Below are 19,847 nucleotides of genomic sequence, written 5' to 3'. Positions count from 1 at the left end.
GTCAACTACTCACTGAGGCTGTCCTGTGGAGTAGAGGCTACTATGAATACTGAGGTGACCAAGAGGCTGGAGAAGCCTGCTCTAAAGTGATCCAAGGTTGGATGGGAGACACACATTTGGAGCATCATAATTACAATGAAATCCAGAGACTGAGATGACTTAAGCGGTGCGAAAACAATGAAAGAAGTTATACTACAGAACATGCCTTCATGGGGTGGGAAGACAGTCTAAGGAACACTTGTGTGGTCAGAAAAGGACCTATGGAGGAAGTAAGATGTTTCTTCAAACACCACTAGAAGGAATTGGCAAGAGAAGATCAGAAGAAAACATCAACACAGAAAGCGCTTCTGGCGAAGAAAAGTGGAGTTTGAAGGAGAAGGAGTTGAGGATTTTGAGGTAGGATCATAGGAGAGTCACAGAAAAGAAGGTGGAAGAAGTGGAGGAGACCCAGCCCTTGTAGGTCTGTGATGCTGTTAAGGGGTTGGGGCTCTCTGTGATGGAAACTGGAAATCCCTGGAGGATTCTCAGCAGATGTGTGCCACGGGGGCAGTGAAGTGGGAGTGTGTAGTGCTGATTCTTATGAAGTCCTTTGAGCAAGCTGGCTGGTGAGGGGGGGGGGCGGGTAAGCGGTGATGGGTGTTGGGTAATAAAAGGTGGTGGCCCAGAGAAAATGAATGAATCTGGGCGTGTTTTGGAATCAGATGCCAGGCCACTCTTGATGGTGTGGCCATTTATATGGAGACAGGGTACCACAGAGCAGCAACATGTTGGAGGACATTTAAGTAGAAATGCCACATAAGCAAAGATGTATGCAAAACATTTTCACTGTGTAGAGCCCAGACCTCAGGCAGTATTTTGGGAGCAGCTGTTCCATGTGGCCCTTAGACCCAGGTGAGTTATCTGCGCCCATTCCTGGTCTCCCCAGCACCCTGAATCCCCAGTGCTTGCCAGGGACTGACACCTCCTCCAGGCTCCTCTCCCTCCCTTTAAGACTTGCCAGAACCTTGCCAGAAGCTTGGCTGTGACCCTACAGTTGCCCCATAAGCCCTGAGATCTAGGACCACACCACATGGCCAGGAGAAATTTGTTCCAGTCTCTGTTACCAAGTCTCTACAGACTTAAACTGTAGCTGACAAGCAGACCATCTGGGACAGAGGCTGGAATCCTAAATGCTAGACCAAGAGGAAATTGACATTCCAACCCTGCCATACATTATCTTCCCCTTGAACAGCGTGAACACCTCTGCTGAAAGGGGGAAAAAAACAAAACCACAGTGACTTGAAGAAAAAAAAAAAGGAAAGAAAGAAAAACTCAACTTACAAATTAACTCCAGATGTTCAGATCCCAGCCCAGAAATAGAAACAACATGAAAGGCCAAAATAACACGTTTCCTCCCCAAATGTCTAAATCCTGTAGAAACAGTCCCTAATGAAAACGTCATGGGAGAGCTTCCAGATAAAGAGTTTAAAAGAACGATCATAGCTATGTTCAAACAACTCAGAGATGACAAGGACAAAGATGAGTGAAACAGAAAGTCAATGCAAGGCTTGAAAGTAGAGTTCAAATTGCTAAAGAAAACCCCAAACTGAAAAGATGCTGGGAATGAAAAGCTCAATATGCCAAATTAAAAACAAAAATATTCTCAGCAGCAACAAAAAACCCTCAGCAAAAGCCTCAGCAACCGAATGGATCATCATGAAAGAGAGCGTCAGGGATAGAAGGCAAAGTAAGAGAATGAAATACTCAATAAAGGTAAAGGTGCATGTTTGCACATGCATGAGCACAGGGGCATCCTGGGACACCGTGACAAGACCTGACCTTTGAATTATGGAAGTAAAGAAAGAAAAGGGTACTCTAGCCAAGGCATAGAGAATTATCTTCAGTAAAATCATACAAGAAAATTTCCCACATTTTGAGAAAGCGATTTATTCCCATTCCTTTACAAGAGGCTACAGAACAGGTAGACAGCCAGAAAAGAAATTCTCCATGGCCTTTATAGTTAAAGCATTAGGGCTGAATCGACGGTTCAGTCCTCAAGAGCACCAGCTGTTCTTTCCAAAGACATGGGTTCAATTCTCTTTACCCACATGGTGGTTCCCAATCTTCTGTAAGCTTAGACCTAAGGGATCCAAAGGTCTTTTATGGCCCTTGTGGGCATCTCACACACATGGTGCACAGACATACATTCAGGAAACACTCATACATGAAATAAAAATAAATAAATCTTAAGAAAAACATTAAGAATGTAGAATAAAGAAAGTATTGAAAGCTGCAAGAGAAAAAGGTCAAGTCATTTATAAATGTAGGACCCTTAGAATAACATCAGATTTTTTGACAGAAATCTGTTAACACCAGAAGGGACTAGTAAAATGTACTTAAAGTTCTGAAAGACCATGACTATCAATCCAGATTATTATATACAGCAAAACTATCTACTAAAGTTAAAGGAAAAATAAAACATTTCTGTGACAAATATGGACTACAGGCATTTATGACCATTAAGGCAGCTCTTCACATACTCTTTGCTTAGCTCCTTTTCTGTGCATTCAGGCTCCCCTGGAAAGTACACTTTGATACGCAAGCTTATCTTAGGAAAATGGGAGGAAAATTATACATACGTGATAATATTTTCTTATGTAGTGGGTGTGAGTTACATGTGTGTGTGCATGTGTGTGGTTTATGTGGTGTATGTGCATGTATAGGCATGCATCTTCTGCCCATCCAAGCATGTGGAGAGGTCAGAGGAGGACATGCAGTGACCTGCTCTATGACTTATGAAACCTTATTCCCATGAGGCAAGTTCTCTCACTGAATCTGGAGTTAGGCTGGCAGCCAGCAAGCCCCAGTGATCCTCCTATCTCTGCCTCCACAGCCCTGGGGTTATAGGAGAATGTCTGGCTCTCTATGTGAGTGCCATGACTGGAACTCAGGGCTTTATGCTTACACAGCAAGTACTCCTACTTGTTGAGCCAGCTCTCCATTCCTCCCTGCTTATCTCTTTTTAAAAATTAATTTTATTATACTCTTAAATTTTATTGTGTGTGTGTTTGTGTGTGTGTGTGTGTGTGTGTGTGCATACTCGTGCAAGAGAGAGAAAGGGTGGGGGTATACACATGCCACAGCATGCAGGTGAAGGTCAAAGGACAACATGCAGGGGTAGCCTCTCTCCTTCAATCATGCAGGTGTCAAGAATGGAGCTCAGGTCTTCAGGCTTGGCACCAAGGGACTTTACCTGTTAAGGACCTCACTGGCCCAGGTTGTAATGATAGGATGTTTCTGCATCATCTCTCAATAAAATCTAAATAGAAGAGAATCAGCAATGAACTCTGTGAACACATCTTGGGATATTTTTTTTTCCACTGGAGTGTTTAAATACACCATCTCTAGGCATATTTTCAACAATGTTTGTTCCATTCTGTGGTCCTAAGAGACAAAAGCCCATTTCATTTGCTTTATGGAGACTGACACAGTCTCATGTGTGTGAAGAAATACAATAAATATTTTAATATAGACAATGACATATGAATCCTAAAAAAATGGCTTGTGTCTCCAAAGAGACCTTCAAAAGATTTCTTTTACCCAATACAAGGTCCAATTTATTTTCTTTTTTTTTTTTTTTAATTTTTTTTTTTATTATTATTATTTTTTTTTAGATTTTATTTTTTTTTTAATATTTTTATTACATATTTTCCTCAATTACGTTTCCAATGCTATCCCAAAAGTCCCCCATAGCGCCCCCCCACTTCCCTATCCACCCATTCCCATTCTTTTGGCCCTGGCATTCCCCTATATTGGGGCATATAAAGTTTGCAAGTCCAATGGGCCTCTCTTTCCATTGATGGCTGACTAGGCCATCTTTCGATACATATGCAGCTAGAGACAAGAGCTCCGGGGTTCTAGTTAGTACATCATGTTGTTCCAACAATAGGGTTGCAGATCCCTTTAGCTCCTTGGGTACTTACTCTAGCTTCTCCATTGGGAGCCCTGTGATACATCCAATAGCTGACTGTAAACATCCACTCCTGTGTTTGCTAGGCCCCGGCATCGTCTCACAAGAGACAGCTATATTTGGGTCCTTTCAGCAAAATCTTGCTAGTGTATGCAATGGTGTCAGCGTTTAGAAGTTGATTATGGGATGGATCCCTGGGTACGGCAGTCTCTAAATGGTCCATCCTTTCATCACCACTACGAACTTTGTCTCTGTAACTCCTTCCCTGGGTGTTTTGTTCCCAATTCTGAGAAGGTGCACAGTGCCCACACTTTGGTCTTCATTCTTCTTGAGTTTCATGCGTTTAGCAAATTGTATCTTAAATCTTGGGTATCCTAAGTTTTGGGCTAATATCCACTTATCAGTGAATACATATTGTGTGAGTTCTTTTGTGATTGTGTTACTTCACTCAAGATGATGCCCTCCAGGTCCATCCATTTGGCTAGGAATTTCATAAATTCATTCTTTTTAATAGCTGAGTAGTACTCCATTGTGTAAATGTACCATGATTTCTGTATCCATTCCTCTGTTGAGGGACATCTGGGTTCTTTCCAGCTTCTGGCTATTATAAATAGGGCTGCTATGAACATAGTGGAACATGTGTCCTTTTTACCGGTTGGGACATCTTCTGGATATATGCCCAGGAGAGGTATTGCTGGATCCTCCGGTAGTACTATGTCCAATTTTCTGAGGAACCGCCAGACTGATTTCCAGAGTGGTTGTACAAGCTTACAATCCCACCAACAATGGAGGAGTGTTCCTCTTTCTCCACATCCTCGCCAGCAACTGCTGTCACCTGAATTTTTGATCTTAGCCATTCTGACTGGTGTGAGGTGGAATCTCAGGGTTGTTTTGATTTGCATTTCCCTGATGATTAAGGATGTTGAACATTTTTTCAGGTGTTTCTCTGCCATTCGGTATTCCTCAGGCGAGAATTCTTTGTTCAGTTCTGAGCCCCATTTTTTAATGGGGTTATTTGACTTTCTGGAGTCCACCTTCTTGAGTTCTTTATATATATTGGATATTAGTCCCTTATCTGATTTAGGATAGGTGAAGATCCTTTCCCAATCTGTTGGTGGTTTTTTTGTCTTATTGATGGTGTCTTTAGCCTTGCAGAAGCTTTGTAGTTTCATGAGGTCCCACTTGTCAATTCTCGATCTTACAGCACAAGCCATTACTGTTCTATTCAGGAATTTTTCCCCTGTGCCCATATCTTCAAGGCTTTTCCCCACTTTCTCCTCTATAAGTTTCAGTGTCTCTGGTTTTATGTGAAGTTCCTTGATCCACTTAGACTTGACCTTAGTACAAGGAGATAGGAATGGATCGATTCGCATTCTTCTACATGTTAACAACCAGTTGTGCCAGCACCATTTGTTGAAAATGCTGTCTTTCTTCCACTGGATGTTTTTAGCTCCCTTGTCGAAGATCAAGTGACCGTAGGTGTGTGGGTTCATTTCTGGGTCTTCAATTCTATTCCATTGGTCTATTTGTCTGTCACTATACCAGTACCATGCAGTTTTTATCACAATTGCTCTGTAGTAGAGCTTTAGGTCCGGCATGGTGATTCCACCAGAGGTTCTTTTATCCTTGAGAAGAGTTTTTGCTATCCTAGGTTTTTTGTTATTCCAGATGAATTTGCAGATTGCACTTTCTAATTCGTTGAAGAATTGATTTGGAATTTTGATGGGGATTGCATTGAATCTGTAGATTGCTTTTGGCAAGATAGCCATTTTTACAATGTTGATCCTGCCAATCCATGAGCATGGGAGATCTTTCCATCTTCTGAGATCTTCTATAATTTCTTTCTTCAGAGACTTGAAGTTTTTATTATACAGATCTTTCACTTCCTTAGTTAGAGTCACGCCAAGATATTTTATATTATTTGTGACTATTGAGAAGGGTGTTGTTTCCCTAATTTCTTTCTCAGCCTGTTTATTCTTTGTGTAGAGAAAGGCCATTGATTTGTTTGAGTTAATTTTATATCCAGCTACTTCACCAAAGCTGTTTATCAGGCTTAGGAGTTCTCTGGTGGAATTTTTAGGGTCACTTATATATACTATCATATCATCTGCAAAAAGTGATATTTTGACTTCATCTTTTCCAATTTGTATCCCTTTGATCTCCTTTTGTTGTCGAATTGCTCTGGCTAGGACTTCAAGTACAATGTTGAATAGGTATGGAGAAAGTGGACAGCCTTGTCTAGTCCCTGATTTTAGAGGGATTGCTTCAAGCTTCTCACCATTTACTTTGATGTTGGCTACTGGTTTGCTGTAGATTGCTTTTATCATGTTTAGGTATGGGCCTTGAATTCCTGATCTTTCCAAGACTTTTATCATGAATGGGTGTTGGATCTTGTCAAATGCTTTTTCCGCATCTAACGAGATGACCATATGGTTTTTGTCTTTGAGTTTGTTTATATACTGGATTACGTTGATGGATTTCCGTATATTGAACCATCCCTGCATCCCTGGGATGAAACCTACTTGGTCAGGATGGATGATTGTTTTGATGTGTTCTTGGATTCGGTTAGCAAGAATTTTATTGAGGATTTTTGCATCAATATTCATAAGGGATATTGGTCTGAAGTTTTCTATCTTTGTTGGGTCTTTTTGTGGTTTAGGTATCAGAGTAATTGTGGCTTCATAGAATGAGTTGGGTAGAGTACCTTCTGTTTCTATTTTGTGGAATAGTTTGTGAAGAACTGGGATTAGATCTTCTTTGAAGGTCTGATAGAACTCTGCACTAAACCCATCTGGTCCTGGGCTTTTTTTGGTTGGGAGACTATTAATGACTGCTTCTATTTCTTTGGGGGATATAGGGCTGTTTAGATCATTAACCTGATCTTGATTCAACTTTGGTACCTGGTATCTGTCTAGGAACTTCTCCATTTCATCCAGGTTCTCCAGTTTTGTTGAGTATAGCCTTTGGTAGAAGGATCTGATGGTGTTTTGGATGTCTTCAGGATCTGTTGTTATGTCTCCTTTTTCATTTCTGATTTTGTTAATTAGGATGCTTTCCCTGTGCCCTCTAGTGAGTCTGGCTAAGGGTTTATCTATCTTGTTGATTTTCTCAAAGAACCAGCTCCTTGATTGGTTGATTCTTTGAATAGTTTTTCTTGTTTCCACTTGGTTGATTTCACCCCTGAGTTTGATTATTTCCTGCCGTCTACTCCTCTTGGGTGAATTTGCTTCCTTTTGTTCTAGTGCTTTTAGGTGTGTTGTCAAGCTGCTAATGTGTGCTCTCTCTAGTTTCCTTTTGGAGGCACTCAGAGCTATGAGTTTTCCTCTTAGAAATGCTTTCATTGCGTCCCATAAGTTTGGGTATGTTGTGGCTTCATTTTCATTGAACTCTAAAAAGTCCTTAATTTCTTTCTTTATTCCTTCCTTGACCAAGGTATCATTGAGAAGAGTGTTGTTCAGTTTCCACGTGAAGGTTGGCTTTCTATTATTTATTTTGTTATTGAAGATCAGCCTTAGTCCATGGTGATCTGATAGGATGCATGGGACAATTTCAATGTTTTTGTATCTGTTGAGTCCTGTTTTGTGCCCAATTACGTGGTCAATTTTGGAGAAGGTACCATGAGGTGCTGAGAAGAAGGTGTATCCTTTTGTTTTAGGGTAAAATGTTCTGTAGATATCTGCCAGATCCATTTGATCCATAACTTCTGTTAGTTTCACTGTGTCCCTGTTTAGTTTCTGTTTCCATGATCTGTCCATTGGTGAAAGTGGTGTGTTGAAGTCTCCCACTATTATTGTATGAGGTGCAATGTGTGCTTTGAGATTTACTAAAGTTTCTTTAATGAATGAGGCTGCCTTTGTATTTGGAGCATAGATATTCAGGATTGATAGTTCCTCTTGGAGGATTTTACCTTTGATGAGTATGAAGTGCCCCTCCCTGTCTTTTTTGATGACTTTGGGTTGGAAGTCAATCTTATCTGATATTAGAATGGCTACTCCAGCTTGTTTCTTCAGACCATTTGCTTGGAAAATTGTTTTCCAGCCTTTCATTCTGAGGTAGTGTCTATCTTTTTCTCTGAGATGAGTTTCTTGTAAGCAGCAGAATGTTGGGTCTTGTTTGTGTAGCCAGTTTGTTAGTCTATGTCTTTTTATCGGGGAGTTGAGTCCATTGATATTAAGAGATATTAAGGAAAAGTAATTGTTGTTTCCTGTTATTTTTGTTGTTAAAGTTGGCATTCTGTTCTTGTGGCTGTCTTCTTTTAGGTTTGTTGAGGGATTACCTTCTTGTTGTTTCTAGGGCGTGGTTCCTGTCCTTGTATTGGTTTTTTTCTGTTATTATCCTTTGAAGGGCTGGATTCGTGGAGAGATAATGTGTGAATTTGGCTTTGTCGTGGAATACTTTGGTTTCTCCATCTATGTTAATTGAGAGTTTGGCTGGGTATAGTAGCTTGGGCTGGAATTTGTGTTCTTTTAGTGTCTGTATAACATCTGTCCAGGATCTTCTAGCTTTCATAGTCTCTGGTGAAAAATCTGGTGTAATTCTGATAGGCTTGCCTTTATATGTTACTTGGCCTTTTTCTCTTACTGCTTTTAGTATTCTATCTTTATTTAATGCATTTGTTGCTCTGATTATTATGTGTCGGGAGGTATTTCTTTTCTGGTCCAGCCTATTTGGAGTTCTGTAGGCTTCTTGTATGTTCATGGGCATCTCTTTCTTTAGATTTGGGAAGTTTTCTTCTATAATTTTGTTGAAGATGTTTGCTGGTCCTTTGAGTTGAAAATCTTCATTCTCATCCACTCCTATTATCCGTAGGTTTGGTCTTCTCATTGTGTCCTGTATTTCCTGGATGTTTTGAGTTAGGATCTTTTTGCATTTTCCATTTTCCTTGATTGTTGTGCCCATGTTCTCTATGGAATCTTCTGCACCTGAGATTCTCTCTTCCATCTCTTGTATTCTGTTGCTGATGCTTGCATCTATGGTTCCAGATTTCTTTCCTAGGGTTTCTATCTCCAGTGTTGCCTCATTTTGGCTTTTCTTTATTGTGTCTACTTCCCTTTTTAGGTCTAGTATGGTTTTGTTCATTTCCATCATCTGATTGGATGTGTTTTCCTGTTTCTCTTTAAGGACTTCTACCAGTTTGGTTGTGTTTTCCTGTTTTTCTTTAAGGACTTGTAACTCTTTAGCCATGTTCTCCTGTAGTTCTTTAAAGTCCTTCTTGATGTCCTCTACCATCATCATGAGATATGCTTTTAAATCCAGGTCTAGTTTTTCAGGTGTGTTGGGGTGCCCTGGACTGGGCGAAGTGGGAGTGCTGGGTCCTGATGATGGTGAGTGGTCTTGGTTTCTGTTAGTAAGATTCTTACCTTTACCTCTCGCCATCTGGTAATCTCTGGAGTTGTTATAGTTGTCTCTGTTCAGAGGTTGTTCTTCTGGGGGATTCTGAGTATCCTCTGTCAGCAGACCTGTACAGACTAAGTTCGGCGGAGTCCCGGAGCCAAGATGGCGCTCCCTGCAGGGCAGGTCTCTGTCCTCCGGCTGGCCCAATTTATTTTCAATATGCTTTTACTTTGAGTTGTTGATAGATCCTATTTAAAAATTGTAAAGTAAAAACAGTGTTTTTCATTCCTGCATTGAGCAGAGCCAGATTTTTTAAGGTGACTTACTAAAGTAGACACTTCCCTATTTTATTAAGTAATAACATATTCCAAACTAGGATCAAAGAGGGTAATTAAGGAGACACCTGTGTGCTCTGTGAGGCTGCATAAATTGCTGCTTCATTTGCAGGTTCAAATTCACTCTTTCCCCTCTTCTGCAGTCTCACCTTGTCTTTGATGCAAATATCTGTTCTTCTTTCTAGTGAATGCCATATTGACTGTAATTTTCTAGCTAAACATTTTCAAACCCCATTTTTCACACCCTACAGAACAAACAGCAATTTTAAAGCTATCTCTTTGCCACCTCCTGGCTTGCAAGGCCAACCCAACTCTGGAATCCATGCAACATGATCAATCAGAATGGAGCTCCAGGTCAGTTCCAACTGCACCTGCTGATACACTGGTAACCATTAGCAGTGCACATTCAAACAAATGAAATCACAATAGATGGGAGTGTGCATGACAGATGTGGTATATGACTGCATCACCCAAATGATGGTTCCAGAGGAAGGAAAACTCAGAGAAACCAAACCCTCCATGAGACCAGCTACTTGAATGATAGGTGAAAAGTGTAGCCAGGCTTCTAGAGAGCTCCTGTGTCTTGAGGACCTTGTGGAACAGGCAGTTGGGGGAGAAAGCATCACGCGTGTTACACATTTCACATGCAGCTCACATAAGAACACTGGGAACATCCCTGTAAGGCAGTAAGGGACTGCAGATCAGGGCAGAGATTCTGAATGGAAGATTTGGAGGTCTGTGATTTGGAGCAAGTGGGGTGTCTGGGTGAAGGACCTGACATTGATGAACTAAATCTCACTGTCTTCCCAGGATGGAAAGTAGCATACTGTGTCTGCTCTACAACATGCAAGACAAAGCAAATGGCAAAAGGCTGTGGTGTTGTTAGAATAGACATGGCTGCGAATGTCCATGGCAGTACCACACAGCAAACATTTATAAATGTTATTTATTATTTATTGCCATTCTTAATTGTGTCTGCTGGGAAATATAAGAATCAAAACTTTTAAAATAACCTCAAAGATGATAAGCTACAAGAAAAGTATATAAATTGCATACAGAAGAAAAGGAAAAAGGGAAGAAAATGGAAACTAAGAGGATCAGGAAGAAGAGGTAGAGGCAGGGTTCATGTATATTTGATTTTGTTTATTTTAGCTTGCCCACTTAACTGCTTCCTGCACTGCGACCAGATTCAGCCATCTGTCCTATTAGCATTTGCCTGCCCATGGTTTCTGTTAGGGAGCTGAAGCATGCCTCTGAAACAATAAGATAGTCTCTCTGTAACTTAGGAGCACTGACCCCGCCCCCCCCCCCCAGTCTTGTCTACTGCTCTATTGGGATTTCTCCTGTCTTCTTAGGAGACATACAAACGAAATATGTAATGAACATAATACTTTTAGGCACTTCCTGCTCAGAGCTATGAGAGGAAACTCTCTGACTAGCAAAACCAATGGTCCTGTCTGATACAAACACTATGTTTTAAGCACAGAAATATAAATGCTTAATACTATAACGAGCAGTAAAGAAAACCCTGGAGCTAGGGAGTATGTAAACCAAAGATTGAGGCTGGCCAAGTCAGAAAGAAGAAAAAGGCAAAGAAAATGCTAGAAGCTATTTGCTTCGTATTGTATACTTACCTGTTTATGTTTATTCCGATTTGTATATATTATTCGTAGTACCTACATTTCTATATCTTTATAATATGTGTCTAGTAGACAGAATATCACACAGGAAAGTGAGCAAGGGAGGAACAAAGGCTTTGGTGGCTACAAAAACTGCAAGTAGATTGTCAGAGCATTGCTGGGGAAGAAGAGATGTGGACAAAGTCCAGACCCTGCTGAGCTCTGGAGCTTCAGCTGTGTCCCATGAGCAGCGCAGTGCCCATGAGAGACTGGAGCAAAGAAGACGAGTTCTGAGTCTTCTTGAGAACTCTCAGCCCACAGGACAAAGCCCACTGGCAACAAGAAAGTGAAAGAAAGCAAGAAGGACAGAAAGAGCCCAAGATGGGGTTCATGAGGTTCTCTCTGACAAGAGTGCTGGAGATAGCGAAGTGGTGTGTGAGTCAGGCTCTATATCACTCTGATGTAAAGCACAAAACATACCTGGCATTAACAATCAGTGGAGGCAAGATGCCCTTTGTCTCACAGTACCAGAAGCTTCAGTCCGTCATGACAGGCAGGGCATTGTGGGACAGCATAGTTGACAAACTCACGGCCTGGGAATGGAGAGAGGATGCCTGTGCTGTGGCTTTCCCCCTGTTCTTTTAGTCCCTTTCATTGTATTGAGATCCCCTAGTCTATGGGAAGGAAGGAGGGGTCCTCACCCCTTAGTCCTGGTAATGCCCACACAGACATACAAGAGAAGGGCCTTATTCATCTTTTACGTGACCATCAGGATCAACCATCACATGTGGGATGGGACTTGATGAGATTTCCTCATATCAAGTTAGCACGTCTACTGAGATTAACATCGCTGAGGTCTTCTTAAGGCAGCCATAGGGTTGAGGTATCACAGGCAAAGCTTCCCTGTCATGTCTCAGAGACACAGTCTCACAGCAACCTCTTCATCCTCTGACACTACGTTCTTACTGCCTCTTCCTCCAGGATGTTCTCCGAGCTTTACGTGCAAGAGTTCTGTTATAGGTGTATCCACTGCAGGAGGGGAATGGATGCTCAGTGATCAGTTCTCTACATTTTCACAAGGAGAGTTTTCTGTAATGTTCTTGTTTGCAAATAGAAGCAGCTTCTTTGGTGAGAATTGGGAGCTATACTTTAATCTGTGGGTTTAAGAGTAAGTAATTAGAACTCAGCTGGGAAGTGTGCTGGCTTAATAAATGATGTAGTAAGTTCTCGTCTAAGATCCATGACCTCACTAAACCCAGCAGTTGCCTCGGTTTCCAGTATCAGGCATGACTTCTCCCCTGATGAATGGCCCTTACGTCTAACCAGACAGCTGTTGGTTACTGCTAAGATGTGAATGCTACTATTGCACCCATGGAGATGACTTGCCATGCTGAACATTTTGCAAACCATAGGCTTCGCAGATGAGTAGGATTCTTGTTTACTTCCCTCCCTTAGTAGCAAAGTTCTTATATCTGAAGTAAGTGGTGCCTGCAGCAATAGGGACTTAACTTCATCCTCTCTGTGACTCAACCAAGGGCAACAACAATATCCTATATTGTTTTTTAGGAGTTTCTTAGATAACCCTGACCAACAAATGAAAAGGGGGATTCTCATGCCTGTTACTGGGTCTTCTGTTTGATAGTCAATGGCGATGGCTCCTGCTGGGAACATATTTTGTTAAGTTTTTAAGAATTTTATACAAGTCATCTTGACCACATCCACCCCCAACTCCTTATAGACCCATCCCATCCTCCACTTCATTGATTTTTCTCTTCTTTGTTTTTGGAAGACACTATCTCAGAGCAGATGACATGGTTCGCTGGCTCTTAGAACCAGTCTACCTCCTCTTTGTGGATGTTCCCTGAGCTCTAAAGGTAGGGATTTGTGTTGTAAATCATCGTTACCCCACGGTCAACTGATCTCTACATACATTCTGAACCTTTGCCATATACTATTTTAAGATAGTCCTCATTTTAACAAGAAGAGGTTATAGTAACCACTGGGACCACTCCCCTACACACACACACACCCAGGCTCAACATGCTCATAAATGCAAAAATATTAAAAAAAAAACAAGCAAACAGGGAAAGAGCTATATATCAAAAGTGAATGGCATTGCCATACAATCAAGCAACACTTTGAACAGACACAAAGAAATGGGAAAGATGCTACCAACATGATCAAGGCAGTTGAAGCTGGCTAGGGCCATAAGGAGACGGTTAAAGAAGCAGGCAGGAGGACTTACTGAGGTGATAGGGGAGAGATGCAAATTGTGTACACTCATCTTAGCTTCTCCGATGAGGCAAGAACGTGAAGAATGCAGTCTATTAGCCTTTCCCCGGTGGCTAACACCCAGCACCCACCCACCAACCCCACCCTCCTGGAACAACTCTCAGGGTGGCTGCTGCCTGGAGTAAAGTGTTTTAAATAGATTCAGTGGAAGGAAGGCAAAGCTCTTCCTGCCTGGTCAACTAAGGAGAACATCAGAAATAGATGGAAGTACATGACCACATTTAAATAGAAATAGACATTTAAGTTCTTAATGCTCACAGGAATGGGGACATTATCAGAGATGGATGAGAGAAGAGATGCTAAATATAAGGAGCTGACTATTTTTCAGAATAATACATGGGTTTCAGGAATTAAAGTTTAAAGACTACAGAACTTGGTAACAAAAGTTTAACACATGGCCTGGTGAGACTGCTCTCCCACTCAGATCTCACCTGGGGAAACTAAAAAATAAGAAAGAAAAAAAAATGTGTTTAAAAAAGTCATGTTATTAAAAAGGTGTACAGCATAGTTCTTTACCCTCTAGCAACGACAGCTACAGAGTGTCATATGAGAGATTGGAAGTCACACCCACAGCAGACATGGGAGACATTTTGAAAACTTGAGTGACTAGAGAGAAATGCCCTAGAAGTGCTTCTCAGTTTGCCTAGCACCACTCTAAGTGCCAACATCATGGGTAAAATCGAAACTGAAGAGAAGCAGAAGCCAAGACACCCTGTTGGGGCACTGTTTTCAATCCCCAAGACTGAGCAATTTTATCTAAAAAAAAAAAAAATAAACAAACCTAGGATCACTCCCACTGGTTCTAAAGAAAGCATTCCTCCTCCTGCTCCTCCTCCTCCTCTTCTTCCTCCTCCTCTTCCTTCTTTTACTCCTCCTTTCTCTCCCTTTCTTCCTTCTCTTCCTCATTTCCTCTTCCTCCTTTTCTTTCTCCTTATCTCCTCCTCCTCCTTTCCTCCTCCTCTACCTCCTCCTCCTCTGCCTCTTCGAAATAGGGTATTTTTGTGCAACTGAAGGTGGCTTCAAACTTGGAATCAATGTTCCTTCCTCCTGACTCCAGGGATTACAGATGTTCGCCACCATGCCCAACTCAGGACATTGTCTTAAGAAGAACAGATGCCTGTCCATGTTCAAGGGTACAAGAAATGCTTGGTGAGCTCAAAGGTGGACATCTCTAAAGGGAGAGCAGGCCTTCTGGGGCAAAAAGATATTTCACAATTAGTGACAGGAACCACCTGATTTTTAGATAGATGTTGATCCAACCCCTCCTACACTAGTGACATCAGTCAAGAATTAAATGTCATATTTCCATGCATATAAAAATTGATTTCTAAATTGCTGTCTGCATGAGACATGATTAGCATTTCTGTGCTAACCGAGAGGCTCAAATTTCAGTGCAAATTCAACTGGGAAAGGCTGTGCCATCATGGTTAAATGTTCATTCATGTCAGATTAGTGATTACCCTGCCACACACCCCACCTAATACTAAAGATTATAAATACAAGCCGGGTGAACTGTTGCTAGCTTCGAGGTAAGCTCTTTACCTGAAATACGTAGGTCGACGCCTGGTGTTCCATTTCACTGTGCACAGCAAATATTACAGACACTAGACTTCGCTGCCTGTAATGAGGCAGATTCTCTTAGTGACTCAACTACTCCCTTAGTACCAGTAGACAATGCAGGAAACACTCAGCCCTCCAGTTTACCATGATAACATTTAGCAAGGTTTTCATTTCAGTAAATTGTCTTTTCACTGAACTGAATTGTGCCTGGGAGAACAGAAAGTGTGAGCAGAATTTCTACAAGGAATCTAGTTGATAATTAGACAGCCAAGAAATTAAAAGAATATGGCTCCTCTGGTGAAGAGTCACAAAGACTGTCCAATTGTCACGTTTTTCCCAGAAGTGGGAATAGGAAAGGCTGGTCTATTTGTTTATTCATTTATTCCTTTTCTCTGAACATAGTGCTTGGGCATACGGTAATCCCACTCTTCCATCCTGGCAAAGTAAGGGACAAAGCAAATTATTTATCCTAGAACTGACTCGGTTTCCACAGTCAGAAGTCAGATGTAAAGTTGTATACCTGAATGAATATAGGTGTGGCTGAATGAGTTAATCCATGTCAAGATTTTACAGCATTATATCCACAAGCATTAGCTGCTACTGCTCATTAACAAAGACAGATTGTTTGCTACCTAGGTTGTTTCTCAAGTGAAAAACCAGTCTATATGAGTTGCAGTATGTCTCCTCTCAATGAAGAGGGTGCTAACTTCGTCCCCTCTAACTGCTTGATATTTTAAGTAGATTTTTAAGATGCACATGAATGAACGAATTAGCCTGTTTTCGTTATTGTTATACACCATACTAACTTCTGAAAGTGAGAGGAGCAAAGATGGAAATTCATAACCAAATAAAACATTGCCTTGACATTAAATGCTCTTGATAGGTTAAATTTCTAGGTAAGAAAGATTGAGGGGAAATTTGTTCTCCTTTGTGGTTTAAAAATGATGCCGACTATAAGACAAACACTCATGGCATCCATGAACCTGATTCTCTTAAGTGCCTGTTCTATGCATATATGAATATAGAAAGAAACACACACACATTTATAGTTTCCTTGTCATCTATAGCCATTGGTCTAACACCCACCCCTCCCCACCCCAATGGAGGAGGGGAGGTGCAGGACATTATCAATTAGGATCCTTTTTTTATCAGATATTTTCTTTATTTACATTTCAAATTGTATCCCCTTTCCTCATTTCCCCTCTGAAAACCACACTATCCCATCCTCCCTCCACCTGCTCACTAACCCATCCATTCCTGCTTCCCTGCCCTGGCATTCCCTTATACTGGGGAATCGAGCCTTCACAGGACCAAGGGCCTCTCTTCTCATAGATGTCCCACAAGGCCATCCTCTGCTATGTGACTGGAGCCATGGGTCTCTCCATGTGTACTCTTTGATTGGTGGTTTGGTCCCTAGGAGCTCTGGGGGGTACTGGTTAGTTCATATTGTTGTTCCTCCTATGGGGCTGCAAACCCCTTCAGTTCCTTCGGTCCTTTCTCCAGCTCCTCCATTGGGTACCCTGTGCTCAGTTCAATGGATGGCTGAGAGCATCCACTTCTTTATTTGTCAGGCACTGGCAGAGCCCCTCAGGAGACAGCTATATCAGGCTCCTGTGAGCAAGTTCTTGTTGGCATCCACAATAGTGTCTGGGTTTGGTAAATGTATATGGGATGGATCCCCAGGTGGTACATCTCTGGATGGCCTTTCCTTCTGTCTCTGCTCCACAATTTGTCTCTGTATCTCCTCCCATGGGCATTTTGCTCCCCCTTCTAAGAAGGATTGAAGTATTCACACTTTGGTCTTCCTTCTTCTTGAGCTTCATGTGGTCTATGAATTGTATCTTGGGTATTCTGAGCTTCTGGGCTAATATCCACTTATCAATGAGTGCATACCACATGTGTTCTTTTGTGATTGGGTTACCTCACTCAGGATGATATTTTCTTGTTCTATCCATTTGCCTAAGAATTTCATGAATTCATTGTTTTTAATAGCTGAGTAATACTCCATTGTGCTAATGTACCACATATTCTGTATCCATTCCTTTGTTGAAGGACATCTGGTTTCTTTACAGCTTCTGGCTATTATAAATAAGGCTGCTATGGACATAGTGGAGCATGTGTCCGTATTACATGTTCAAGCACCTTCTGGGTATATGCCCAGGAGTGGTATAACTGGGTCCTCAGGTAGTTCTATGTGAAATTTTCTGGGGAACCACCAAGCTGATTTCCAGAGTGGTTGTACCAGCTTGCAATCCCACCAACAATGGAGGAGTGTTCCTCTTTCTCTACATCCTCGCCAGCATCTGCTGTCACCCAAATTTTTGATCTTAGCCATTCTGACTGGTGTGAGGTGCAATCTCAGGGTTGTTTTGATTTGCATTTCCGTGATGACTAAGGATGTTGAACATTTCTTTAGGTGCTTCTCAGCCATTCGGTATTCCTCTGTTGAGAATTCTTTATTTAGTTTAGCACTCCACTTTTAACAGGGTTATTTCTTCCTCTGGAGTCTAACTTCTTGAGTTCTTTGTATATATTGAATATGAGCCCCCTATCGGATGTAGGATTGGCAAAGAGCTTTTCCCAATCTGTTGGTTGCTGTTTTGTCCTACCACACTCAAGGAAAGAACATTCTTTCATATACATGTAAATTTCAAGGCCTAGGTACTCTGATTGCCACTATAATAATTTCACTGGGACCCTGTTCTCCACCTGGCTTTCTTTCTAGACATTATGGGGGAATGATGCCTGCTTGCAAATCTCGAAATGTACCCCTCAAGTTCAGATTTGGCAGGAAAAAAAATTCCTGCTCATGGCAATGACTCTGTCATCTTTCTTCAGCAGTTTGAATCACAGGTAAGTTTTGAACCAATCTCCATGCATAGGAAGAATAATTCTTTGGCTGTAAAGTCATAGATCAGAGGGCCCTTAGAGCCAGAGTGAAATGATTCTACCAAGACAGGAAGTCTAGGAGAAGGGTGGGGGAAAGTTCTAGAAGATTAGTGTTTTGCCATCAGCAGATTGAAGAATAAGTTCATTGTCTGAACCCTTGTTCTCAGAGCCTGACGAGTCAATTCCCAGTACCATTTTTGTCCCTAACATGGACTCCATAGTTTATATGTGGCTTCCAACACGTTTAGCTTTCAGATTTTTTTTCTTACCATTCCTCCTCTTGTGTTTGGGCCTCAGTCTATTTCCAAAATATTCTCACCATCATCGAGCATTTGAAATCTTTATCTACCTCTCATCCATCATACTGATATCTTGTATAGCCTAGTCTTAATGCCATCTGCAGTGTTTTGGATGAGATGTCCCTGATAGGCTCAGGTATTTAAATTCTTGGTTCACAATTGGTGGCACTTTGGGGGATGTTATGGATCATTTAGGATATGGACCCTTGCTGGAGAAAGCAAGTCACAAAAGACAGGCTTTGAGAGTTGATAGCATCACCCCCTGCCAGTTGGCTTTCTCTGTCTCATGTTTGTAGTTGAAGATTGGATTATTCAGTTTTCTGCACCTGCTATTTGCTGAAATACTTCCCCCATCATTATGGACTCATGCCCTGAAACCATAAGCCAAAATAAATTCTAGGTTAAGATCTTAGATCACAATGTTGTAGCATAACAACAGAAAAGTGATTGATACAGCACCTCACTACAACCGTTGAAGTCAGCTCTGCCCTCATTGAAATGCAAAATGAATAAGGAACTCAATCAAGACACATCAGCAGGCATTCTTGAAGCCAAGTCTATCTTCTTCACTGTATGCCCTGCTGAGAGTTGAAAGGATGCTTATACAGTATCATATCCTGTATCAATGTGGGGTGAAGGAAAGTGTGTACACAGGGAGAAAATTCATTATGGTTAGGGTTTTATTTATCATGACTTGCTTTATAAGGGCACACAAATTTTCTGTTTTTATAATGTGTTGTCCTATGGTTTATAAAGCATGAAAATTGAACAGATGAATGAGAACTGCATGTGGTCTTGAAAACACAGTGCTTGGTATTTTAAATTTCACTAATTCACTAACGCTGAAAATAAGAATCATGCAGTAAGTATTTGTGGACAACTCTCTGCCAAATGTTAGATATCTGATGGACAGAGAAACACAACCTATAGTCTCAAGCTGTTAGCCGTCCAGTTAATAAGACAGAATTTAAAAAAAAATTCAACACTGTCAGTCTTACAAACTGAAAAAGGTTGCTGCCTTCTTATGGGAAAACTAGCAATCATAACCAATACTTGGAACATTCTTACAGTTCTAGATGAATAGATAATTGTTACAATGTTATATTTGTACTTTAGTCATTTTTTCATTAAAAATATTTATTTCAGGCTCTATGTTATTTCAAGCCTTATGTACTGGTGTTGTATAGTTACTTCTTCTGAAATAAAACAATCTCTCCTAGAGAAAAGCAAAAGACTAATAATACTCATCTCTAATACTTGGAATACTTTTCCTATTGTAGATGAATAGATAACTGTTACAATAGTGTACCCGAACTTTACTCACTTTCCATTACAATATTTATATCAAGCTCTGTGTTGTTTTAAGCCCTATGTGCGGGTGTTCTGTAGTTAATTCTTCTGAGGTAAATCATACTCTCCTGGAGAAAGGAGAAAGACTAATGAAAATTGAAAGGCTCTAGAACAACAGAAAAGGATTCACAAGAATTCTTCTCAAGATTTAAAAGCAGAAAAAAGAAATCCAGGACAGGAGACCCTCTTCTACAAAGCTTTCTGTACAGTATATAGGACG

Source organism: Mus caroli, unplaced genomic scaffold (assembly GCF_978045245.1).
Source record: "Mus caroli unplaced genomic scaffold, Mus_caroli_1 scaffold_19, whole genome shotgun sequence".
Classification (NCBI taxonomy): Eukaryota; Metazoa; Chordata; class Mammalia; order Rodentia; family Muridae; genus Mus; species Mus caroli.
Note: the sequence above shows the minus strand (reverse complement) of the source record.